Genomic DNA, 26906 nt, shown 5'->3' on the forward strand with positions numbered 1-26906 from the left:
CCCGGCAGACTTGCTCAGTGCTTTTCAGACTTTCTGTGCCCACACAGCACCTGGCCTGCTTTTAAAATGCAGATTCTGATGCTTGGGAGCCGGGATGTGACCTGAAGCTCTGCATTTCTAACAAGCTCTAGGCTGAGGCCCAGGCTTGCTGGTCCAGGAACCATGCTAGGAGTAGCCAGACGGTCCCGGATGACTTAGTCTTCTCCAATCCTGAGTTCCTAGGGGATGAGGCATCATTTGGGGGCAGAAAACAGGGGACAGTGATTAACAGGGACGAGCCCTGCTCCTTCATTGGCCGCAGGCTGAAAGCAAATCACGTCTTATTCCTGAGCCTCAGTTTCTCCATCTGAAGAGAAAAGGGGCTTGTAAAGCGCTGCAGGGCTTCCTCCAGTTCTCACAGAAGCTCTGTTGAAATCAGCAAAGCCTCCGGTCGGTTGAGCGTCCGACTTGGGCTCAGGTCATGATCTCGTGGTTTGTGGGTTCGAGCCCTGCGTCGGGCTCTGTGCTGACAGCTCAGAGCCTGGAACCTGCTTCGGATTCCGTGTCTCCCTCTCTCTCTCTGCCCTTGCTCTGCTCACACTCTGTCTCTCTCTCCCTCAAGAATAAATAAACACTAAAAATTTTTAAAAAGAAATCAGCAAAGCCTCTAGGAATCGAGAGTCCACAATTTCTGAGAAGCCTGGCTGCAAGGCAGGCTGTGGGAAGGCTTCAGGGACTTTCCTCTCGACTCACAGGCTCCAGAATTATGCCTGTGTCCTTGTCCTTCACCAATCTGCCTTGGTCCTGATATACATTGACCAGAGATGGTTTGAAAAAGGAACATCCACGTATTTGCTGATTCACATATTTGCATGGAGTACCCAGAAAGGTGGAAACTGGTGACAAGAGTGAAAAATACCCAGTTCCTGCCTTCCAGGAGCTTCCTGTCTGGTAGAGCAGCAGGTCGCAGGAACAGAGGTGTACAAGGAAGGGCCCAATGGCGCTGACGCGAGTCTAGACGGGAAGGCCGGTTCTCCCAAAGGGGGGCATGTCAGGAAAGCTTGAGGCCTGGGGGTACCAGGAGGGAGTGGTTGAGCCCCATGGAGAGATGGGGCCAGGCTTGAGGGACACATATGGGCCAGGGGAAATTCGATGTTTGCCCGCAACAATAGTCATTAGTATCTTTTAGTCCTTCACTTAGATGAGGGGTTGAATGCTGTGGTGGGGGGTGGGGTAGAGATAAGGACCCTCTCCCCCTCCGGTGGCATCACCTTTTGTCCCAGCAGTTCAGTGCTGGACCCAACTCACGAAAGGCCCGGCCGCCAGGTAGACTCATCTCACTAGGAAAAACTTTCAGAAGTGTCTGTGCAATCGTTCTACCAGGTATTTAACCGACGGCTACAAAAATGCTGATTCAAAGGGGCACATGCACCCCGATATTTATAGCAGTGCTATAAACAGTACCCAAATTATGGAAAGAGCCCAAATGTCTACCAACTGATGAATAGACAAAGAATAAGTGTTACACACACACACACACACACACACACACACACACACAGGAATACTACTCAGCGATCAAAAAGAATGAAGTCTTGCCATTTGCAACAATGTGGAGGGAACTCGAATGTATTACGCTAAGTGAAATAAGTCAGAGGAAGGCAGATATATGATTTTACTCCTATGTGGAAATTAAGAAACAAAACAGATGAACACAGGGGAAGGGAAGGAAAAATAAGATAAAAACAGAGAGGGAGGCAAACCATAAGCGACTCGTAAATACAGAGAACAAACTGAGGGTTGCTGGAGGGGACTGGGGGGGGCGGTAAATGGGTGATGGGCATTAAAGGAGGGCACTTATTGGGATGAGCACTGGGTGTTATATGTAATTGATGAATCACTAAATTCTACTCCTGTAACCGTTATTACACTATATATTAGCTGACTTGGATTTCAATTAAAAAGAAAAAGAAAAAGAGAAAAAGAAAAAGAAAAAGAAAAAGAAAAATGCTATCAGACACCTCAACAAAAAGGCAAAAGGAAGTGTCTGCGGTCCTGGGGCATGGCCTTGGGTCTCTGGCAGGCCAGGACACGTCGGTCAGCCTCCCCACAGCTCCTGGGCTACCTCTGACTTCAGCTGTAGTTTCGGGGACAGTGTCTGCGTGAGCGGACAGCCTCCCACCTCCAGGGAGGTTGCGTCTCTTTTCTGCTGAGAAGCTTCCTCCGAAGTCTCAGGAAGTCAGTTCTCCGAATGGGTGGATGGCCCAGCCTCCTCTCCTTTGGGGCGACAATTCTGAGGTATATCCCGCATGATTCCTCAGAGCGCCCCAGTGGGGCGAACCCCGGTTGTCTGTGGCAGTAAGCTTCACAGAAGGAAGCTTGAGGAAGATGTCATCGACCTGCTGATTTTGCCTCGCACGACCCTGGGGATTCTGGGACCAAGGGCATCTTACGGAGATGGGAGTTTGCCTGAGATCAGTCACTACCTCCATTCGTCAACAAAGGTGGAAGGCAGCTTTTGAAGTGTGGCTTCACCCCCACCCTCCCCACCCCCTGGGCTCGACGACATTCAAAATTCAGTCACTGTCACCAGCAAATCCCCGTGAGCAGGAAAAAAATCCCATCCTTCTCTCCCTACTTGCAAAGGTGTTTAAGATATCTAAATATTTTAAAGGTGTCTGGGAGGATTGGATTCTTTTCTTAGTGGTAACTTGATGAATAAATGATGCCCTAATTTCAGTTTAATTATTGTCTAATGCTCTCTAATTCATTTCAGACGGGTGTTTAGCTTCTTTCCAACTTGACAACCTTTCAGGCAAAACTGATCAAAAAAGCCGGAGCTTTCTTTACATAGGAACGGATTAGTTGTCTCTAGATATCAACTCAAGAGAAATAGCTGTTCAAATCCCTGATATTTTTTGGCACTTTGTAAATTTAAACCCATCCAAAACACATCTTTAAAAAATATTTTAAGCGAGGGAGGGATTCTGTGCGTGGAGTCAGAGATTTTGTTCAGCCAAGTTTGAGCACGGAGCAGATTTTTACGGTTGAATTATAAGCCCCTGAAAATAGGTTTATTATGGAAGTGTGAACACACAACTATAGCCTATAGCAACATGAATGGCCCTGTTATCATAATGCTTGAATCCTCTCCTCTGTGCTGAATCGGCAAAGCAAGACACCTGCTTTGGCCTTTTTGCTAATACATGTCAGTGTCAGTTAACAGCTTGTGTCCCTCTTTAGAAAGATGCCCCAAAGTTTTTAGTAATCCTTGCATTGCTAGGGACCCCTATGTCTGCCTCTCAGGAATTAATCTATCATTTATAGTAGAATACTTGGTGACATTAGAAATACATTCTCTTGGAAGGAGAAATGGGGGGTTGGAGGGAGTTTTGCATTAATTGTGACTGTGTTGTTTGTGCAGGTTTTTAACTGCCAGCTAGAGAGCAAGTTTCTCTCGCCACACAGAAAGGTAAACCCTGCAGGTCCTCAGGGCCGGGAAAGAGAGTTTGGTACATATAAGGGGAATCTCAGTTTGAGATCCTATCAATTGCCCGGAGGTCAAATGCTTACATTCTCTGGGGTCTGAAGTTTTCCCTAAGAAGTCTACATGTTTATTTTCTGGTATATGTGGGGTTTTTTTTAACTACAAAGCGAAACATTTGGAATTCTATTGCACGGAACTCATACGATTTCCATAACAGAATTAAAATTACACTCAGCTGCAGGGTGAATCTCCATTGTGATTGGCTGGAAAAGGCAGTCCCCAATTATGGGAGCTTGCTCGTGGAGGCTTGGTCTCTGGGTAAAAAAAAATCATAAACACCAGAGCTCCCTTCAACACGTGGCGAACTAAACCCTCGTGGAGGAATGTTTGACATTCGTCAACTCAATGTTGTCTAATACCCGTGAGCCAGAACCCTACTAACTAGAACACTTGGTTAATTATGCTTCGGTTTCCTGTCTTCCCCTCCAGCCCTCCACAATCCCTGGCTTGAGAACATAAAAACTCCTGGCACTTACTGAGTGCTTACTGTGTGCTAGGCAGTATTGCAAGCACTTACTATGTATTTCATTCATAAAATCCCCCCAATAACCCTAGAAGTAGGTGCTATCATTACCCGCACCCCCCCCCCGCCCCGCTTTTTTTCCCTACCCGTGAGGAAATGAGCTTAGCAGCCAAGCAGAAATGTTAGGAGCTCCTGCTTTGCTTACGGACCCCTCCAGGTTTGCATTCCAGCTGGACCAGGAAATAGCAGTGTGACCTAACGCAAGTCAATTAGGCTTTCTGTGCTTTAATCGCTACTAACATGTTATTTCTCTAAAATGGACATAACAATGTGAAATCATACCTAAGCTTTCTGGAGACAAACACGTCTCTTTTAGCCCACAAGGGAATCCTATATTTTGATTGGTAAACACAGTTTAAAATTATATCGTTTCAGTTTATCGCCGATGAGTTTAGGCTTTCGTATTTTTCTCCAAAGATCGTGACATACCTCTAAGGGGTCCTGGTGTATCTGTGCGTGTGCCCGGGATGGAAGTGAGGAGTGGGAGACAGGGGATGGGAGGAGAGAGGAACCGGGAGCAAGACGGTCTTTCTCCTTTTGAGAGCAAGTGCTGCAATGACCATGTAAACCTGAGGCTGCCTAAGAGTGAAGCCAACGTGGAGCGGAACAGAGGACGTCAAGCCCCCAAGAACGTCATGTCATTCTTACACCTTGATCCAGCCCTACCTGAAGCAGAGCTCACCCCTTGCTCCTTCCTGGGTCATCACAATTACATGACATATATATTTGTCGCGCTCTGGCTAGTTTGATTTGGGTTTCTGTTACGTGAAATTAAAAGAAAAAAAAAGCAGCCTGTAACAAAACCCGATTCCATTTCTTCTCACCTCTGCCCTTTCACCAGTCAAATCTAATTGCAGAGATAGCACAGTCTGTAACCATCCATCCTTCTTTCCTTCTGTCCATCCACCCATTTCATTTGTCCATCTATCCATTTGTTCAACGGACATCCGTTGGGCGCTCCAGGCCAGATGTGGCAAGAGCGAAGGTGAACGAGACACGCCTTGTTCCTGAAGGAGAGCCAGGCACACTCACAAAACTGCAAACCTACTACGCTGCAGGAATGCATAGAAAAGTAGTCCTGTGAGTGGGATGGTGTGACTTTGGGGGAAATTTCTTCACATCTCTGTGTATCTTTCTTTTTTTAAGGTTTCTTAAAATATGGTGTAGATTAACTCTTAGGTTTTAATAGACTTTCCACCTTTTATTTTCGATCCCCTGCACTGAATAACGGTGCACAGATATTTGAATGAACACATGAGTTCTCAAACTTTGGGCCCCCTCCTCGTGCACGCACCCTTTGCACGGTCCCAACAGACTCCAGCCTGAGGTCAGAGGAGAAAAGTATCGAGTATGCTCAATATTTAAACAATTTGAAACCCCCTGTTACTTCTGCTATGGAGACACGGATTTATCTCCTGGTGAGGCGGAGGGGTCCTTTCTCAAGAGCTCCTCACAGCAATCCATCAATCTCCTAGTGAGTGCCCTTTAAACACAGGTAGACACCCAGCATCAAATGGATGTTATTTAAAACATGTGCTTTAAAAAAAACCTTTTTAATGTTTGTTTATCTTTGAGAGAGACGGAGAGACAGAATCCAAAGCAGGCTCCAGGCTCTGAGCTGTCGGCACAGAGCCTGACGCGGGGCTCAAACCCACAAACTGTGAGATCACAACCTGAGTCAAAGTCAGATGCTTAGCCCGCTGAGCCACCCAGGCGCCCCAAAACTTGTGCTTTATAAGACTAAAAGCACAGCTTTTTTTACAAGACTAAAAGCACGGCTTGTGCGACTGATGAATTATTTTTCAGCCAATTCTCTCTTGTAATGGCACCTAAATTTTATCACAGAAGTGATCAAACGTAATGCAGATTTATTAGGAATGCATCCTCGATTTGTTTTCATCAGAGATTATTGTGGGCTTATTTATTTATTTTGCAAATAAACTGTGGAAACCTCTAATGTGCGGTATTATTTGGTAACAAGATTTGATTTAGAATTCGCAATGAACATAATAGTTTATCAAAGGAAATGTCACATCGGAATCTTTTGTGTTGTGTGTGTGAAATGTTCAAAGTAATTACAAATGTGACAAAATCTAAATTGTACATTTAGGAGGGAAATGGTGCTAAAAATTCTTGCTTGATGTTCAGATAATACTAGCGGCTTCTGAGACTTTGGGTTTTGTTCTGTGTGTTGTAAATAACATTAGAAGGATCTCAGAGTCGTGGATTATTTATAAAACACAGATAAAAAAAATCTGATCACTTTAAAAAAAAAAAAAGTTATACTTTCTAGCTTCGTTCCATATGCTGGTATGGCTCATCGTCTTCTAACAAATATCGTTGATGTTTCACAGCGATAGAGTTAAACATAACGATTACATTCCAATACAGTGATGTCAATCACAAGTTTCGGGTGGATGAGAGTAGGGAGAACTTCTATGCTAGTGGTGACCAGACATGAGAGAAGGAAGGCCCATCCGTCACTTTTTAGAAAGGCATTTAGAGAGATGGGGTGAACAGTGGGGGCTATAAAAGGAGACAAAGCTCTAGTCCTTTCCCCTTCTCTCTCTCTCCCTGCATTATTACATTGCCCTTGTGAACTGGACAGTCCACTGTTCAAATCTTCCAAGAGCGTGCTTGTCCCAGCCATCCAGCCCCTGGGTAAAAGGAAGGGACTCTTCTCTTCTTTGGGTCTTAGGTTCCATCTCTTTGCTCAAAGTGACAGTGTCGAAGTCAAAATGGGAGAGAGATGTCGCCTGGTAGCACTTTCCACGATGACATGCTGTTGATATTTTGACCTTGAGGGGCCTTGGCATGCAGGGCCCTGAAAGCGGCACTTCTCATCCTTGAATGTGCAGGAATCACCTGGCGGAGGGGAGTCTTGGGAAATGCACATTCCGATTCAGAAGGTGGAAGGTGGGACCTGAGGTTTGGCATTTCTTTTTTTTTTTTTTTCCAACGTTTTTTATTTATTTTTGGGACAGAGAGAGACAGAGCATGAACGGGGGAGGGGCGGAGGGAGAGGGAGACACAGAATCGGAAACAGGCTCCAGGCTCTGAGCCGTCAGCCCAGAGCCCGCCGCGGGGCTCGAACTCACGGACCGCGAGATTGTGACCTGGCTGAAGTCGGACGCTTAACCGACTGTGCCACCCAGGCGCCCCGAGGTTTGGCATTTCTAATGGCAGGTGATGCCAACGTTGCTGAGTCTCAGACCACGCTCTCAGTGGCGGCGAGGTCCCAAAGGGCATCGAGTTTTAAATGAAACACCGAGGCATTACAAAAAGTGTGTGTGTGTGTGTGTGTGTGTGTGTGTGTGTGTGTGTGTGTTTGAAGTGGCCTCCTAAGACCTGGCCAGTTCTACGCCTACTCAGCTCACTTTCTCACAGAGTGCTTGGCGTGGCAAGAAACCTACTGTGATTGGAATGCCCCTTTTACAGAGGAGGCACAGAGAAGTTTGGTTTCTTGCCCAGGGTCACAGAGCTCAGCACAGAGGTAGGACAGAGGGGACCCAGCCTGCCTACACTGCATGACTTTCATTGCTAGGTTACACTGCCTCTGGAAATGTGTTTCAAGTGCTTTCCCTTCTCAGGACCTTGGCGTATGCTGTTCCCTCTGCCAGGATTGCACTTGTCCACCCTAATCCTTCAGAGTTCAGCTGAAATGTCACTTCTTAGAGAGGCTTCCTCTGGCGCTCGCTGCACTTCAAATGAGATACGTCCTGCTTTTCTCTCACGGTGTCTCATTGCCTTCCCTGGTAGGTATGGTTACTACTTTGAATTGCTTGATTATTAATGTCCATTTGCTTTCGTGTCTATTTCCTTCACAGAACTGTAAGCTCCACGAGACCACGGACCGTGGCTGTTTATTTCCTCAGCCCCTAGCGCTCTGTCTGGGACAAAGTAAGGGCGCTACCTTGACTGACTGATGGAGTGAACGAATGAATGAATGAATGGAGTTTACATTCTGTAAATAACCATGGAGCCACTAGAGGGCAAATATAAGTCACCACACTGACTTGTGCACGCAAGGAGTGTAGCACATGTGGCTGACATACCCAAGTAAATCATTTCAGATAGTTTTGTACCTCACATGTGCCATTGGCCATATAATAGGTGGAATAAAAAACTCATCCAAACTACAGCAAAGAATGAGAATACAGATTCCAAAAGTCCACTCGTTTCTAACTTTCTGATTTATTCCTCTCTCACTCTCTCTCTTTCTCTCTCGCTCTCTCTTACACACACACACACACACACACACACACGCACCAAGAAACACAAACCAGAGTCTGGGATGATTTTCACGTTTCCAAAGTACATCCCTACTTTTATTCCTCTTTGCTCAAGTTCTGTCCCAGACTGAACAATATGCTCTTCCTCTGGGGTGTATATAGGGAATGTGGGGGAAACACGGCTTTTTATGGAGGCTTGGTCCGTGGATGTGGCTCCACAGTGAGTCACCAGGACGTTGAGCGTGTTAGAGAGAATCATTTTCATGGCTTGAGTTCCCCCAGAAGCGGGCCCCGATGCAAGGATTCTGGGTAAGTTGTCTGTTGGGAAATGAGACAGGGATGGGGAGGCAGCTCTAAAGTGTGTGTTATGTGGCCCGTGACCATGGCAGGTACCTGAAGCCTAATCCCATAGGGAAGTTCTGGGAAGGATAAGGGACCTTCCCCAGTTACCCTCCCGAAAGGATGAGGGGCTCAGACATTCACACACAACTCCATTCAGGGGGAAGCTAATTTTCAGGCACTTCCAGATTGCCTAAAGTGGGCAAGACACTTTTCTTCCAGGTCTTCAGAGAAAGCCCTGGAACAGTGATACAGATAATGGCAGACTACATTGTTAGGCCCAAGGAAGCAAGGTAGGGTGGTGCTGCCCATGGCAATGGCCATGCTGATTCATGCTGTCCTTCACTTCCGAGCTGAGGGGAAGAATCTTGGAGCCATGGGTTTGACTCAGGATTTCTTGTCCTTAGTGCCCCAAACCCCTAAGTACTTCTGACGCCCCCCAACAGCTACCAAGACAAAGGGAATGTTGTGGCCCAGAGCTGGCAATAACCCAACCTCCACCATTAACGTGATCATTTGCCACCAGCAAAGAAGCCTGCTTTGTCAGTGCCACTGTCTCCTACTTTCCAGAGTTTTCAAATGCACTCTCCCAAGTGCAGATACGGTCCTGGATTTTTGTCTGCCATCTTGGGTGATCTTGGACTTGGCCCTTTATTGCCCTGTCCGTGGAAGCAAAGTGAGGATACTCTCACCATGTCTGTTTCACAAGGATGTTATGAGAAGAGATGAGATCGTATCTGAAAACTTTTAGCTCTGAAGAAAAGTGCTCTTATGAGCTATATAAATATAAGTTATTACACAGTATTATTTTAACCTGGCCCAAGTTTAGATTAGTTGTATGAATCATTCATCAACCTTTACTTTGTATAATTAAAAACGTGTGGTTCTTGGAATCTTTGTTTGGGAGGCAAGTTAATGTGGCAGGACTAGGACTGGCAAGCTCTTAGAAGTCAAAGACTTCTGGTCTAAAGACAGACACATTGATTGATGGGGGAATTCTATTATCAGCTCTCATTTGGAGGTATTCTCAGTCAACTTTTTTAGGAGTCTATGATTCATGTCCCTCCTTATTGGCTTTTTTAATATTCCCAGCACTCCCATGGTCTTTCAGAAGGTATTCAAGAATTTCCTCCGGTTTTTCATTTACCCTCAAGTACATCTATGTAATGTATTTGCTGCTGAGGACTTCTCCGTGCGTGAATATATCAACGTTGATTGGTGCTGGGAGGCTAACTAAATAAGTCACTCCTCTAGGAGACAGAATGGGCCTCCCCATTTGAGTTTCTCTACCAACGTAGAAGTGTCTGATTTAAAATGTGGCCTCCCCAATATGTATTTTATTGACCACAGCAGCGCATGAATGAAGGCACCAAATATGACAGTTGACTCTATGAAGCTGTGTGCTCCTGAGAGCAGCAACCTCAGCTTTGCATCTCCCCCAAAATGCCCAGCCAAGCACCTGGCACTCAATGGATACTCAGTGATTATTAATTGAATGAGTGAATGCTGATAAAGAGGGCAAAAGAAAAGAAAAGAAAAGAAAAGAAAAGAAAAAACATAATGAACCACTGAACCCAGGGATATCATTAGCCATGGTCTCTCCATGTGTTAGTTATTAGCTATTAGTAGCGTGGGTGGTCTGGGATAGATGGACTCATTCTTTTGCTGGCCACAGTGGTGTCAAACAGTATATTAACCATTGGGAACAAGGGTGTTGACTGGATTTCTGCTGTGCACTAAATTTCCCCCAGTGACTCCAATGAATTAGACACATGCCCCAGGGGCCCAAGCTGTTCCTGGCTTGTAAGTTACACAGTGGAAGGATCTGGTGGAACAAAAGATCAGGTAATGTCTGTAGGGAGTGTCCGCCCCTGCGTGAAAAACACCAGGAAGCAGACTGTGACAAAATCCCACCCAAGTGCCACTAATGGTTGGGTTATGGAGTAATGGACAGGGGGGTAACTGGCATATTTTAAGGTGTTTCCAGGGAGTTGTGCACCTACAGTTCTGCTGTTTCCTTCCCTTTAAAGCATCATCATGATTTTTTTTTTTCGCCATGGTCATGTGCACTTATGTTTAAGGGGATACTGACCATACACACTCGGATTCCATCACAAATAAATCAAAATGAACAAATGAACCAAGATCTGTAATAATCTCTATTACAGATGAGTCAATATCAGGAATAATCTCTAGCTTTATGTTTGTCCCTTGATCGTGTAGACTTTATCCACTTCTTAAACAATTATATCTCCCTTAATTTCTAACCATCTCTTTGTGTTAGCATGGGAAACACATTGCGCACTTCCTAGATCCAAACTTAAACCAACTTGTAATATTTCGTTTTCTTTTATTCTAAGATTTAGGGCCTTTTGTTTCCCTCTCAAATCGTTAAATGGCTTGTTGTTTAAAAGAAACCAACAAACTTTAAAAGGTCCTTTAAACTTCTGGGACATCAGTTCACTTTTTCAGGAGAACATTTTGAAGAGATGAGGTAAATGAAGTAGAAACATTCAGATTAAGTTTCCTTTGAAATCCATGGGTTTTAAAATTAAGGGAAAGTGGTTGGCAAAACATGTTTTGGTTTTTGCCGAAACTGAAATGTTTGAAAAACAGTTCAAGATGTTCTTCCACATCCCAACCACATCCATCTGGGGCCATCCATCTCTAGTTTAAATCTATTTTTATCCATCTACTCTGCAAGGAACACAGTCCCTCAATGCAGCTAAATGGCCACCATATTTTTCTAAGGGAGAAGAGCATGTTGAAATCTAAAGAGTGGTTGTGGTCCTATGTCCCATATAGCATGTTCACAACATTCATTTCAGAAGGTGGTTCTGGACTAGATGGTTATGAAAAGGCAGTTGGTTCCACTTGACTTTGAATCAGGCCAGGACATATAACGGAATGTAAGACTAAGTCCTTTGTCTATCTGTCTATCTATCTATCCATCATCTAGCTAGCTAGCTATCATCTATCTATCTATATCTATCTATCATCTATCTATTCTTTCATTCAACCATTCTTCATTCGCCAAATATTTATTGAGTGCTTGCAGTGTGGCAGGGATTGTGTGGCTATAAAGGCAAGTAAAATATAGTCTCTTGTCTTTGGGAACTGACCATCTGCTAGAGAAGATAGGCATATCCTTAAGAAGCAATATGTGGGAGGTGCCATGTATGGGGTGGAGCAGGGGCACAGGAGAAGGAACTGTGAGCCCTGCCTGGTGGTGACAAAGGAGAAGATTCATGGAGAAGCCAAAAAAGGTGAGACAAAATGAAGGTCAGAACTGGAAATGGTTGGAAAACTCTAAAGATGAGGGAGGAATATGTTGGAGCACTCATTGAGAAACTGTTAATTCAAGCGGGCAAAAGAGAGGTTGGAAAAAGCCAGGTGAGAACCACCCTGAGGCTCATGGGGTGCAGGATTTGGAGGAGCCATTCTTCTGCTGAGGATCTTTTCCTTTCCTTTCTTTTCAACATTGGGTAACTGGCTTTTGACCTGTCTCGCTAGGCTCCTGGTTGATGCTGTGAGTTCAGGTTCACGGGTTGAGGCTGAGCTCTTTTTGGTTCCGTGTGAGCTTTCTCTCTTCTCCGGCTCTTGGCTAAGTTAGATGATCTGCAAGGCCCATCAAAGAACAATTACACAGCCCTTGTTCTGAAAGTGACAAAGATTGTAGGCTTTCCCTCACCCCATCATTTTTTGTTCTAATTATTGGACGTGGGAAACTTGGCACAGAAAGTCTGTACTTCACTAGTTTTGTGCTTTGGGATTCCAGCTCCTGTGGGTCCTTATTTGCCTTTTCGCTCGATGAAGAACCACAAAATGTTTTCCTAGTTCAGAGAACAGCCAGGGCCTCGGAGACACATTTATCTTGCTGATTGACAAATACGCCCGGATGACACTCGACTGGCCACTAGGGCTGTTTGGCTATGGTTTTCTTTGGAATGTAGCAAGAATGGCAGTTTCCTCATATGGCACCCAAATTGCCAGTTAATTTATAGCCATGCATTCATCTAATCACAGGACTGAAAAGTTAGGTGTCCTTTGCATACGTGAAAATGGCGTTATTAGTAATTGGGTTGTTACGTGTGACATAATACGTGGTTTGGAAGGCATTATAGGATTAGGGGCAATTTGGATATTATCTCCATGACATCACCTATGGGGGTTGAGACCACTGGCAGATCCATGCTTTCTGCGATTCAGATGCCATGGTTTAAAATATATGTAGGACAGGTTTTCTGTTTTATTGGCCATGACATTATATATACATATATATGAGTATCGTGCATATATATATATATGAGAGAATCTGGATGACTCTACACCAAAGTATTGCTTGACATTTTCCTGATGAGCGCCGTTATTCCTAAAGTCAGAAAATAAAAACAATGAAGAATAAACATGTGTAGGCTGATCTAATTCGAAACTTAGCCCTTCCCTCCTTCCTGTTCCAATTCTAAATATTATAGAGGAATTTGCCATCCTTGCTTATGTGGTTTTATCTGAGGCGTCCCGTCAAACGTCAACTCCAATAATGGGCTTTTAGAATTCTCAGCCTCTTTCTAATTTTCTAACGAGAAGGGGGGGTGTTGTAAAGCTTCAGGGTTCATCCTGCTTCAGTCCCTCTTTTGGCTCCCTCCCCCCATCACAGCTTTGCTTCCTTCCCTCCTTTTACCCACTATGTCACACTCCTGGACTCTTTCAATAAATTGGCATGAGCTGGAAGAAGATGACTTTCCATGAGTTATGTGGCATACATGGAGAGGGTAAGCAGTGATCACTTGGGGGTGGAGTGCCCTGGGTTTTACTTCCTGGTCCAGACTTCCTGGCTCTGTGGCTTTGGACATGCTACTTAACTTCTCTCAGCCACAGATGGCCATGGGGAATGGGAAGAATAATGTCCCTTCAACCCAGAATCCTTTCCTGACCCTGCCGTCCTAGATTTTTCCACACTGTCCTTGCTCGTACCTCTCCCAGCACTTGTCCACATTTATTGAGATGGCCTATTTATCCCTGTGTCTCAACCATCCAACAGTGAGCTCTGTGGGTGCAGGGGCTCTGCAGCTGGCATAGTAGGCACTCAATAGTAGACATTACACGAGTTAAAATAAGACTAAATGATTATCCACGGCACAAGATTTTGTGAGGCTAAATGACAGGGCACCTGTGAATTCCCAGGACATACATGTTACCTCCTAGGCATCACATAAAAGTTAGTGCTCGTAATGAGTCGTGATGTTCCAGGGGCTTTGTCAAAGCTGCAGAGCAGGTCTGTAAGAGCCAAGATGACTCAAGACACTGTGAGTGGTCATGCTCAGAGACATATCAGGAGAACTGGTGCTAATGAAATCATATGCCATCTCTTTTCAAGTGTCAAGAAAACCCGTCCAACTCATCAGGCTACATCACACACCCAGAGCTATCCATGTGAGCAAAGACTTCTGCATCATGACGATCAGGCCCCCAGAACCCTTCAGATTCATCCAGGTGTGGACATGAAACTTTGAGGTTGTCACTTGTAAATGCTCTGAAATGAAAATAAGTAAACTGAGATGTATTTCTGTAATGAGACTGAATGATGTACGACTACGTGCGACATTTGGTTAAATCTCACAAACATAATGTACAATAAAAGATGTCAGACCCCCAAAGTCCACAGTGGATGAGTCCATTTATATAAAGGATAAGGACAGCTAAAACATCAGTGATGTAATTTGAATATAAAAGGATGTGATCACCATAGCATCAATGAGTCAGGGAGCCTTGTGAAGCTGGGTGTTTTGTTTCCATATATGGCCATTCAAACCTATCTGTTAATAAAGATGCTTTAAAATGCTAATATTTATTGGGGCATCCGGGTGGCTCAGTTGGTTAAGCGTCCAACTCTTGACCTCAGCTCAGGTCATGATCTCACGGTTCATGGGACTGAGCCCTGCATTGGGCTCTGCACTGACCACTGTGGAGCCTGCTCGGGATTCTCTCTCTCCTCTCTCTCTGCCCCTCCCCTGCTCCCGCACACACACTCTCTCTCTCTCTCTCTCTTTCTCAAAATAAATCAATAAACTAAAAATATCCTTTAAAATGCTAATATTTATTAAACGCTTACAATAGCCATTATTCTTCCCATTGTACAGAGGGAGAAATTGAGATGTAATGGTTAAGTAACAGACAGGGCTTCTTTTTGTGCAGAAGAGAGACAGGCCCCACCACTGACAAAGCTTCTTGACCACAAGACCTCAGAGAGAAGTAGCCATAGGGTATCTCTAGGTAGAGGATCAAAGGTAATTTGGCAAAATTTCCCATATCTCAAGTGTGGTTTAGAAGCAACAAAGTGTGCAGGCATGGAAGAGCCACCCAGAGAGGGACAGTCGTCGTCTCAGATGTAACCTTTGTAGTCTGATGGCAGGTAGACCAGAAGCTCTTTATCTCTCCGTCTCATCCCATAAGATCCTGAATTTGTAGCTTAACCCCAGGGATGGGGGAAGGTCAGGGGAGGTCAGTTAGGGGAATGCTAAAGTCAGAAATTACATTGAATATAGAAACCACAAGATACACTGCTAAGAGTATGAAATACAAGTATAGTCAATATAGCAATATATGTCTTTGCTTGCTTGGATTTATGGACTGAGATTTATACCAGCTACTTATGTTGGCATTTAGGAACTAAAGCCATCCCTTCATAGGACACAGAGCTCTGCACCTTTCGTGATCATCTGTAAGTCCCCGGGTTTGGAGTGTGTGCGTGTGTGTGTGTGTGTGTGTGCTCGCGCACGTGCGCGTGCAAGCATGCGTGTGCATGGACTTAAAGCAGGGTTCTGTCCGGGTGGAATCAATGAGGAATTTCATGTGTTTTTACTTTGTGACGTGTATTTCATAGTCCCCCAAAGTCTGCTTTCAGATGTTGTTAGCATTATCAGTTCTCGAATTTTCTTAAGAACCACATTTCATGTGGTTCCCCAAATGTTAGAACTTCTTTTACCCGGAGACCCAGCAGAAGACTTTCATAGGGTTTCCATTAAATGACCACAATGAAATGTGCATCATACTACGTTTGAGAATCCCCACGTTACCAGTGGCCTACTCTCATACTGTCTGTCTTTCGAGGCCTCGGGATCACGCGAGTATGTCTCTAATTTGTGCTGCTCTTGGGAGAAGTATCAATAGTAAGATATCACTTTCATAAGCGATATCATATCCTGATTGAACATTGCCAGCGAGTCTTAGGCCACTTGGTGGTTTCATTTGCCTTAGATCCAATTACAGCTGTAAAAGTGGTTTGCATTAGAAGTTCTGACTCTAGGATTTGATCATTATAAGCAGGATAAACCACTAAAAGAATGTGAATTGCCTTCACTAAAGGGATGTAATAGCCCAGAGAATATCTTTCATATTTCAAATTAGGAAAACCCAGCACTGCCTTCTTCTCTGTGCCTGCCCTTATTGCTGGTCAAAGCAGCGCAGAGCTCTGTGTTCCGTGGGTCTATCTGGATCCTCTAGCCAATAGGGTTTTTGTTCTTGAATAACCGAAAGAGCCTTCCTACGAGGGCATCTGGCAGCCTGGGGCCCTGGGAGCCAAGGTTCAGGGAGCTGTAGCTAAAAGAAGTTGTCCTGTGCTGATTTCAAGAGGCTTTGGAAGGATTCCCACCCACCTTCCCCCTCCCACTGAACTCCTCCCGAAGGCTGTAATCTTTCTGCCCAAAGCTGCACAAGTACGAGGCATTGGTCTGAGGAGGTTCATAGGCAACATACAGATGTTGGTTATTGAAGAAATGAATCTCTCTAGAAGCTCTGGAAGGTCATTATCCTGGCCAGTGGCCATGAAAGAGCCCTCACCACTTTATAGTCTACAGACAAACGTGACCTTCAATCCATCCACCTCCCCGTTTCAGAAGAATTTATCCACCAACAATGCGTGTCCCTTTGCTGTCCCCTGACCTGGTATCTTGGGCTAAGGAAGGGTTGGGACTACTCAGAAGGGAGGCTGTGAACCCCAGCTTTCCCTGTGGGCCGTTCGTTACCCCAACACACCAAGCGCCTGAGCTCTCTGTTCCACCCGGTGACTGCTCACGCAGTCCCCTTTCCATCACTGCTGGGAAAATGCAGAGGAGCGTGAACAAGAAAGGCAAGTAGGGCAGCCCAGCCGTCCATGTGCCCGCCTCCCAGCCCCCCGCCCGCCCGCACGAAGTCATGCACAGTAACAGCCACCCGAGGCCCGGGACAGGGTCAGGGTCTTGGGAATGGGCCTCTCAGAGGCGTCTTCGTGTCTTCTGTAGGGAAAGCTACATCCACGGCCTTCTCTAGAAAGCAAATGGGCGAGTATGACCAGTTCGTGCTGGGAATTACTTTGGGGCCTAGAATTATTCTGAAGAGAAGTCAATATACAGACCAGTAAAACGGGCTGCAGAAACTCACAGTGGTGCCTTATCCCTTTGGAAGAGATCTTACCAGACATGTTTGCTGCAAATTTTGGCATTTTGCGAAAAGAACAACAGGTCCCATTCGGTTGATTTTCCACAGCACTGCAAAGGGCCTTTTCTCCCCATTCCCTTCTTCCTTCCAGCCTTCCTTCCCTCGGCTGTGCCTTGCTTCCAGCTCTGCCCTGTGATTCTCCCTCCCTCCCTCCCTTCTTTGATTTTTAGAGAAAGAAATGACATTCTATTATTTTTCTTCTAATCTAGAGTGGATCTACAAATGAACAGTCTTATTTTCATTGTAAATATGGGAACTTTAATGTCTCTCCAGTGGTTATTCTACTAAAACAATTAAGTTGCCAATGTTTTTAAAACTGCAGATTATCAGTTGTTATAAAATGGCCCATTTCGGGGTGTGTGTGTGTGTGTGTGTGTGAGAGAGAGAGAGAGAGAGGGAGAGATTTCCAATTGGCTAATAGAATTTTTGATTCTAAAGTTTAACCCACTGATTTGTACACGAAATAGTGTCAAGATTCAGAATCCAGCCCATTTAGGGCTTCAACCCTAACCAGAGATTTAGCATCAAATACACTGTTGAAGGTACCCCTCTCAGTCTACTTCCAGAATGATAAGCAACTCTCCCCGCTTGCTGAGCCCGGGGGATTCTGATCCTGATAACAGCACTCGGGGACCCACTCCTGCCATCCAGGATGACAATGCCAGAACTCACAAGAAAGCAGAGACGCCTCTCGCATTTACCAGCTGTAATGCTGAGCGCATTATACAGACAAATCAGGCCCCCAAAGTAATGTGTTTTCACCTCCCAGCAAGCAGCGTTTGAGTTCAGGGAGAGGAAATGTGTATTAAGAGAGCAGGTTAAAAATCGACATTATCCCAGACTTTCATGAAATCAAAATTATGGCCATGATGCTAAGTTATTATAATGTATTTATTACCAGGATCGCTTTCATATTTAACCAATTTGGCCCATCTCGAGACCTGTTTTAAAATGCACCACCTTGCCCACCTTTCCCATTTTCATATGAAAAACAGGAAAGCAAAAACTAATTTACTCAGAGAGACACAGAGCCTGTTTGCCCGTTTATCTCTTACAGACCACCCCTCAGTCCAATGTTGACAGTACATGATATTCCATTAATCTGCCTAATGAAAATTTAACCAGTGTTATAAACAAATAATTGGCTATTATCCTCTCAAAGATCCCGAATAAATTACTTCTGCTTATTTCCCCCCCGCCCCCCGCCTCGGTGCTCAAAAGCTACCCCTTTCTGATGGATGTCACAGGGAGAGGGAAGACAGAATGAGCACATTCCCACCCCGGGCTTCATCAGCGGAGGCTGCTGTCGATGTCGTCTGCCCACTCTAGTCTGGGAACCCCGGGATTGCCCGTCGTGAGGGATGGGGGAGGCGTGGCGGGAGAGACAGCCCCCACCTGTGGGTCACGCCTTGACCCACCTTTAGGGACCACTGCCTACATCTCTCATTATCTCATTATCTCCATGCCCCCCCCACCTCTTTTTCTGCTGCTGCCTTTCATTCTGCTTTTCCTTATATTTCTCCTCCTTCCCCCCCCCCCCCCCCCATTCTCCTCTCTGCCTTCTTAGAAGATTCTTCATCTCCCATTCTCAATCCAGCCACCTGCCCAGGACCCCATTCACATAGTCCTCCTGCTGCTTTGCTGTCACAATGGCAGTTTCCAACACACAGGGCCTTCTTTAAAACGGAACGCCCGTGCCAAGACGGTGGGCGCACACAATGCTGAATAATTCAACTGGATGATTTGGACAAGGTACAGACCCCGTTCGTAGCATTATGCTGAATCACACACGTTGACGGAGTCTATTTCCAGCCGTCATTGCTAAAAATCATTCCCAACCCCAGAGTGGCGCACGGAAGCCGGGATGGTCTAGTTCAACGGCGGGATATCCTGAGGCTGTAAGCAGGATTGTTGCATTGCCTTTCTTGATGTGATCACCTATCTTCTCTACCAGAGAAGGTCTTTTTTTTAAAAAATTTTTCAAGGCAGGGATGGTGTCTTGTCCATCTACTCATTACTGCGTGACACATAAAAGTACTAAGTGAATGAATGAATGAATGAATGTTGAATGAATGAATGCATGCCCACATGATGAACTCTTCCAAGGGAAATTCCTCTTGGAGCACAAGCAATGGAAAGATGGTGAAAAAAGGAAAGATTTCATTTCGTACAATGGGCTCCCTTTTCAAAGCCCGGAGATTGCCTAAGATCTTCATGAAGCCCCTCATGCAGCAGTTATGTGCTAAGGCTGCAAAAGTCAATGGAGACACCGTTCACATTCTGTCTTAAATGCTTAGTAAAAAATGCCACCTGTGTTCCCTATGAAAGAGTACAGATGAGCGCTGTGGCTCTCAATCTTTAGAATGGAGAAATCATCTAAGAAGCTTATTAAAAAAAATTGTTTTAATGTTTTATTTATTTCTTTTGAGAGAGAGACAGAATACGAGTGGGTTAGGGGCAGAGAGAGAGGGAGACGCAGAATCCGAAGCAGGCTCCAGGCTCCGAGCTGTCAGCACAGAGTCCGATGCGGGGCTCGAACTCACGAGCCGTGAGATCATGACCTGAGCCGAAGTCGGACCAACCGGCTCAACCGACGGAGCCACCCAGGCACCCCTGAGGGGCTTATTAAATGCAGATCCCCAGGCCCACCCTCAGAGCCTGAGTCAGTGGACTTAGGAATCTGCTACCGAATCAAGCAGCCCCTGACATTCTGATGCAGGTGGTTGGTGGACAACATACCAAGAAATGCTTCTCCAGTGGAAGCATAGCACCTAGTTTGGAATCACCTAGAACAGCTTGTTAGGCTGGGACCTCTACATGGTATTTGCAAGAGGTTACGATCTGCAGGGAAGTCCCCTGGCCTAGAGGAAGGGAAGGCCAGAGCTGTCATGACCTTGGCCCCAGCGGCCATTTCCACTGCTGCTCCTTCAACATGAGATTTCACAGCCAGTGTTGTTGGCTTAATCCAAGGGCCATTCCAGCCTGTAGGTGGATGCTTGGGTCTGGAGCTTAGGAGCAAGGTCAGACCCGGCAGCTAGAATTCGAATTCAAACCAGAGTCTCAACGATTTGTGATTTTCTTCCAATGTGTAAGTTTCCAAACATGGGGCGCCTGGGCGGCTCAGTCGGTTGAGCGTCCAACTTCGGCCCAGGTCATGATCTCGCGGTTTGTGAGTTTGAGCCCCGCATCAGGCTCTGGGCCGACAGCTCGGAGCCTGGAGCCTGCTTCGGATTCTGCGTCTCCCTCTCTCTCTCTGCCCCTGCCCGGCTCGCACTGTGTCTCTCTCTGTGTCAAAAATAAGTAAGCTTTAAAAAAAAAACAACAACAAAACTTTAAAGTTTCCAATAAACAGTTGCTCACATACAAGCCCGAAAGTGTACCTGTCCCAGTCAAAAGATCATAGCAATTACCAGCGTGGGCGATGGTGCCTCTCACACGCGTGATCTCATTTGATCTTTGCGAGAGTCCTCTGAAGACGCTGTGCAGAACTCAATCCCATCCAAGGTGTGAGAGCTGGTCCAGAACAACTGCATCATGGTTCTTAGATGAGAGAGCTGTGACGGTCCGATGGAGATTGCAGGACAGATAGGACTACAGGATATCAGGATGGGCTTGGGAGAATGACACATCGGGGTTCCCTGCCCACACACCTGGCCCAGGGTGGGTGGACATCGGTGGGCCTGCCGAGCTGCACTTTACCAGCTGTGCTGATGGTGCATTACCTGGGATAGGACCTCAGTCTCTTTCCTATCTCTACTAATGCAAAATTTACAAAGCAGGGCAGTTGAGACACCATATGTAAAGCATGTGGCCTGACCTGTAGAAGGGGCTAGATTACTGATAGCTGCTATTATGGTAATTACTGTGCTGACCCCAAAAATGTGTACCTTAGTCTCCAGGCTAGTCCAACCAACCCAGTGAGAGGCAAACTTGCAAAGCAGGTGTGATCTCCCAGGGCAGAAGGCCTTCGGTGCCCTCAGACCCCACAGCTGGGATTACGGTCCCAGCAAGGCTGGGTCCCAGCAAGCACTGCCCTAATTACCAGTGAGGGCACCTGGGAAACTGGCCTTCTCAAGTGGGAGGGAAAGTCTGAGAGAGAGATTGGAGGTTGGTTTATAAACCTCTGACGGTGCCTAACGGTCTGGAGAGCAGTTAATGAACAGAAGTGTTTGGATCGGTCCGAGCTCAATAGGAAAGATCTGAATTTCACCAGGAAACAGACAGTTTCCTCCACTGACCCAAAAAGCAATCAAAGGAACGAAGTCATTTGATCTCTGAGAATCAGCTAAAATTTTTTTTTTTTTGAATGAAATACAGCTTCATTTAGAAAAGAAAAATAAAGCGATTTTTCTCCCAAGGAGTAAGCGTGAAAACGTTGCCATGGATGTGAGCGAGGGAAGAAATGGTAACTCAAAGGTGCATCTCCTGCCCTTGTCGAGAGGCCCGTGGGCTTCAGTATCCCGTTTCAGAGGCAGACTGCGGCAGCCACCGGCCGAAAATGTCGTGTTTGCTGTCGTGACAAACACTTAGCCGGCCTGAGCACAACAAATGGGGACTTGAGGATGGGGCCTTGCGGGCCTGATCAGAATCGGGTGGTGGGGGAGATCGCCTGCCCACTAGCAGCATTTTTTTTCTGTATAATCCGCCAGCGGGGGCCCCTGGAGGCACAGCCAATCATTTGGGGGCCACGTCTTAGGTCTGGTACAAATCTACAATTGCCTCGTAGGAACCCACCTTGGAGGGTTATGCCAGCAGCTCAATTCGGGCTGCGAGTTGAATGTTGGTGATGATGCTTGGGAATTTTCCTTCGCGCACTCCAGGGCTCCAAAGACCACAAAAATTTAAGCCTCGCGGGTCAAGAGCTAGAGAGGAGCAGGTCGGAAGCAAAGGTCTATGTCGCATTGGGAAAATACCCTTCCAACACGCCGGTAACATAACCGATCACACTAATAGGGTCAATAGTCATTGTGCATTTTCCATCTGCCGGAGACCATTCTCGGTCCTCCGCTGGATGTTAACTCATTTCATCCTTACAAGCAACCCTTTAGGTGGGTGACATTACCACCCCCAGTTTACAGATGAGACAGCCAAGGCACCGATGAAATGACTTATCCTAAATGACACGCGGAGTGAGCAGTGGTCAGGATTGAACTCAGGGGATCTGACTCTAGTGCCCATGTGCTTGGTCCCTGCACTTAAACTGGGCTTTCCATCGCTTTACACATCGTCTTCCAAAAGACTGTTCTATAGCTTCCCTGGGAGAACCAGGCCTTCAGAAGTGCTTTGAGTTGGAGTTTTTTCCTTCTTCTGGCAGTGAAATGCCAAGTATGCATCAGGGGCATTCGATGATTGCCCAGAAACCACATGGCCTATCATATGTCATCCCTCATAATTTATTTTTATGAGAGTAGTAAGTGGTATCAGCGTTTTATAAGCATGTATTTATATTTGTTAATTTAATTTATGCAAATGCCTCATTTATGTAAATCATACACAGATCCGCCATCAGGATATCTTTAGCAAAATAACATGATCAAGATATTTAGGGATCTGACATATATAATCAGAGAATGCAAATTATTTTTACTGCATGTTCTTTTTGCCATTAAGTTCATAAAATGTCAACAGTCTGGTTCTACTAAAGCTTGCTTCAAAGTGTTTTGGTTGCGTTGGTCTTTCTCTTACTCTTGTCCCAAGTCACTGCTTCTGGGATGGCCAGCTCAGGCCGGGGCACCGCTGGGACGGGGGAAATCACAGCTGCAGCCGCATTGGAAGCCCTGCTTTTTCTGTTGCCTTCCGAGGGATGAGGTTACAGTGTGTAAACACAATACTGTATTTCATAGCTATCCCAGGGCTTTGGGCTTGATCCCACCGTGATAGTGGTGTTCTCATTACCGATTCATGATGCCACCAGGCAGGCGTGGTGAATAATAAGTTTCCCCCTAAATCTGGACCATCCGTTCTGAGTTTCTGGCATGTTGCTTCGATGGGAGGTGAGATTTTTGTCTCATTCCAGAGAAGAAGCTCTGTATACGACGCTATATCCAGCTCTCGGACTACAGAAGTGCATTTAACCCCGTGAGCCTTAAGAATAAAAGGTGACAAAGGGTTGTAGGGATTGACGTTTGTGTCCATGGTCGCAAGACAAGAAAATGGGTCTTAGGGGAAGGACCTAACATCATCTTCTACTGATGATACCTCAGGACCCAGAACATTCAGCTGTGCAGCCACTCCCATCATGGAGCCCGCAAGAGCCAACGGCACCTTTCACAATGAAAGCTGTAAATGTCATCTTCATAGTAAAGTAAAAACTTCTATGAACCAGCTGTCTCCCCACCCGGGTTGCTTAGAAGAACCATTGACCATCATTAAATAGATACAGAGATCTCTGTTCCTACCTGCCCTGGAGCCCGCAGCAGAGAGTTGCCCGTATGAGAAGCAGCAAACTACCACCTGTGGGGCATGTGGCCCTTGGCCTTCCTTTGGAAGCTTCTATTTGAAAACCCTGCTGGTTTTCTATCCAGGGCATCTTCACGTGTATGACACAGGTCTGGGGGTCATCCAGGTGCCCTGGTTTCTATGTTAGGTTCAGGCACTTTGCGATGCCCCCAGGACCCAGAGAACTTTATTTTTTTGCTATACCACACGGCCTGTATTTTAGCGGTCCTTCATCCACATTCGGAGACAATCTGTCCAGCAACTTCGTGTAAACTGGATTATGAACAGAAACAATCTTATCTCTCTGGAAGGAAGCATTTAACGGACTTTTAAAAAGTGTCTCTTCACCGTCGGTTAAGCTGCTCCCAGAGAAATTTCCCACCCACCCTGGGGCTCCTGCCCGGGGGGTGGAGGGTGGGCAGCTCAGGGCACATTTACTGGGTCTTCCCAGGAAACAGCACAGCATTTATATTTTTTCTAAAAGGAGACAGCATCCCCTTTTAGCTCAGACCTTAAGAGAATATTGAAATGGTCCCATTCGTCACCCGCGGACCCGGGGCCACTGCAGCTCTTCCCACCATGAAGCCGGAGAGCAGGCATCCAGCACCTGATGGAGACAAGTGGAACATTCTGGATCATACCCTCATCGCCTAAGGACTCTACAAGGGTCCCCCTTTTAACTGCGGTTTTGCTTCCCACGGTTTCAGTTACCTGCGGTCAACCGTTGTCAGGGAGCGGATAATCTTCCTTTGAGAAGGTCAGGAGTAGCCTCGTGCTGCGTCGTGGTGCCCACATCACTCCCCTCGCTTCACCCCATCGTGTAGGCGTGTCAGCATCCTCCATCATCGTGAGAAGGACAAGGGTGAGTACAGGGCAATACGTGTTTTGGGAGAGGGACGCAACACAATTAACTGCTATTGTTATTGTCTAGTTATTTTTGTTCATCTCTTACTGTGCCTGATTTATCGATACAACTTTATCACAGGTACATACGTTTAGGGGTAAACATAGCATGCCGGGGGGCGGGGGCTGCCCGCCGTTTCAGGTACCCCTTGGGGTCTTGGAAGGTGTCCCCAGGCTACTATCTACAAAGTGATGGCTGAGCTTTTGAGAGCTTGGTCTTTAAGTCAGAGAAAAAGGGCCTTGAATCTCAGCTGTCCTTTACTTTTGTTTCTCCTACCATTCCTGCTACCCAGAATTCCCTTCTCCCGCCTTACCTGCTTAGCTCTTGCTTATCACCGACCCCTGTCAAATGTCACCTGGTCCTTCCTTCCTTTCTTCCTTCCTTCCTCCCTTCCTCCCTTCCCTCCTCCCTTCCCTCCTTCCTCCCCTCCCTTCCCTCTTTCCTTCCTCCCTTCAGTCTTTCCTCCCTTCCCTCCTTCCTTCCTCCCCTCCTTTCCTTCCTTCCTCCCTCCCTTCTTTCCTTCTTTCCTCCCTTCTCCCTCCCTCACTCCTTCCTCCCTTCCTCCTTCCCTCCCTCCCCCCCTCCCTCCCTCCCTCCCTCCCTTCCTTCCTCTCTCCCTTCCTTCTCTGGGCTCCCTGTAACAAATAGACAATAAGCAGACTTCTCAGTGCACAGTACTGACCAGACTATTTTATGACTGTCCATCTGGTGCTCAGCACTCAGGAAACATCTAACAAATACTTACTGGATGAACGGATTAACGTTTCCATGTCTGTCTCCTTGCATCCTGACTGGGCTTCACTTTCCTCAACAACATGGACAGCCTTTGCCAACTTCGTGTCCCTAGAGCCCTGCAGGTGTTCGGGGCAGAAAATATGTCTCCGAGTAACGGAATGCGTTCTCTTAAGAAAGGAGCCAGAATCCTCAGAAAATGTTCACCCACAGCATATTTTGGGTGAAAAGGTTTATTTTTAGGGGAGGGAGGTGAGAAACACAGCAGTTTTTTTCTGGAGAATATCGGGACACCAGACTTTAGTGAAACAATACGTGGAAATGGGGTGTGGGCTGGGAGAGTATGGAAGTCCCTGCTGGGACCTGTCCCTCGCTTGAGCAGCGACGCCGGGTTATAAATAAATGCATATGCATCATTTATTTTTAGCCTTTTATAACCTCCTTTGGGCCCTACATCTTCAACAAAGGTCAAGAAATCAGGAAGCAAATGTTATTCTGGAAAGCCAATTCTCCTTCCTAGGACCTGTCTTTCAAGCTCGGGCACTGAGTAACGTTTTCTCTGCCTTCAGCCTCTGGCTCCTACCTTCTCCGTGATTATTTTATGGCTCCTTAGCAATCAGTGGATGTCATGCGCCAGATCTACATCCAGTTATTGTATACATAAGCGATTAAATGTGACCGAAACATTCTAATTCCAAGGAGACCTAGTCTCTACCTCAAAATTTAAAAAAAAAAAAAAAAAAAAGGCTAGTGCACAATTTCCCCATTTGCTCTTTGCCGTGGATTCATTTGCAAATGAGGAGCCCACTTCCCTTGTCTCAGCCTCCAGTACATCGTGCTCAGGCGATGGGCAACTGTCTCGCTCCTTCCCTTTCCCTACTCACTTCTTTTGTTTTTTGTTTTTTAATGCCGAGAGCCTGCCTCCTGCTTCTGCTAACCTTTGGAGTGCAGGCTAAAGAGATAATCGGAACTTTTTAATATATTGCCAATAAGAAGTAATAAGAAAAGGCAATTTTGACATTGGCAAATGCCCAGGTTTTGTCTGAGTTATAAAACACCGGGCAGGCAAGTTTTAGAATGCCCGTGCAGCTTACCCAGATCGTCATGGATCCCGGGAGAGGGAGGTGCAAGGTCCGGTCCAAACACAGGTTTGTTCTTGACTTCGTGTCCTCTGCAGGGTGTCATTGCCTTCAACTGCCTACCTGCCTTGGGCTTGACTAAAACTTTTGAGATTCCCTTGATGCCAAGGTGGGTAGCATCTAGCTAGGAGCTGTTTAGAAGGAAGGAAGGAAAGAAGGAAGGGAGGGAGGAAGGGAGGAAGGAGGACGGGAGGGAGAAGCGAGAGAGGAGGAGTTCTGTTTTCTTTACGTTTCGACCTTTTTCGCAGAGGTAGTAGTAAAATATTTCACAGCCAAATAGCAGGGCACCTGCCCACCCTAAAGGCTGCAATACTGTGGCTGGGTCTCAGGGGCGCTGCTGAGCCAGAAGTTAACCCTTCTGTGACTATATGGTTGTTAAATATTCTGAGGATTATTTTTGGTCAAATTCGTATCAACCCCAGACAGGAAGGGGGACCCAGTAAGCTCCGTGGGAAGAGGGTTCAAATGGTTTCTGCTGAAAGAATAATCACCAGAGTTCCAACAAACTTCCTCCCTTAGAAAAGTCACAATAGTGATGGGTCCTTTCGCTGATCAGATAAAAGGACACTTGGCGGGGGGGGGGGGGGGGGGGGGGGGG

Source organism: Panthera uncia, chromosome D2 (genome assembly GCF_023721935.1).
Source record: "Panthera uncia isolate 11264 chromosome D2, Puncia_PCG_1.0, whole genome shotgun sequence".
In the NCBI taxonomy this organism is placed as follows: Eukaryota; Metazoa; Chordata; class Mammalia; order Carnivora; family Felidae; genus Panthera; species Panthera uncia.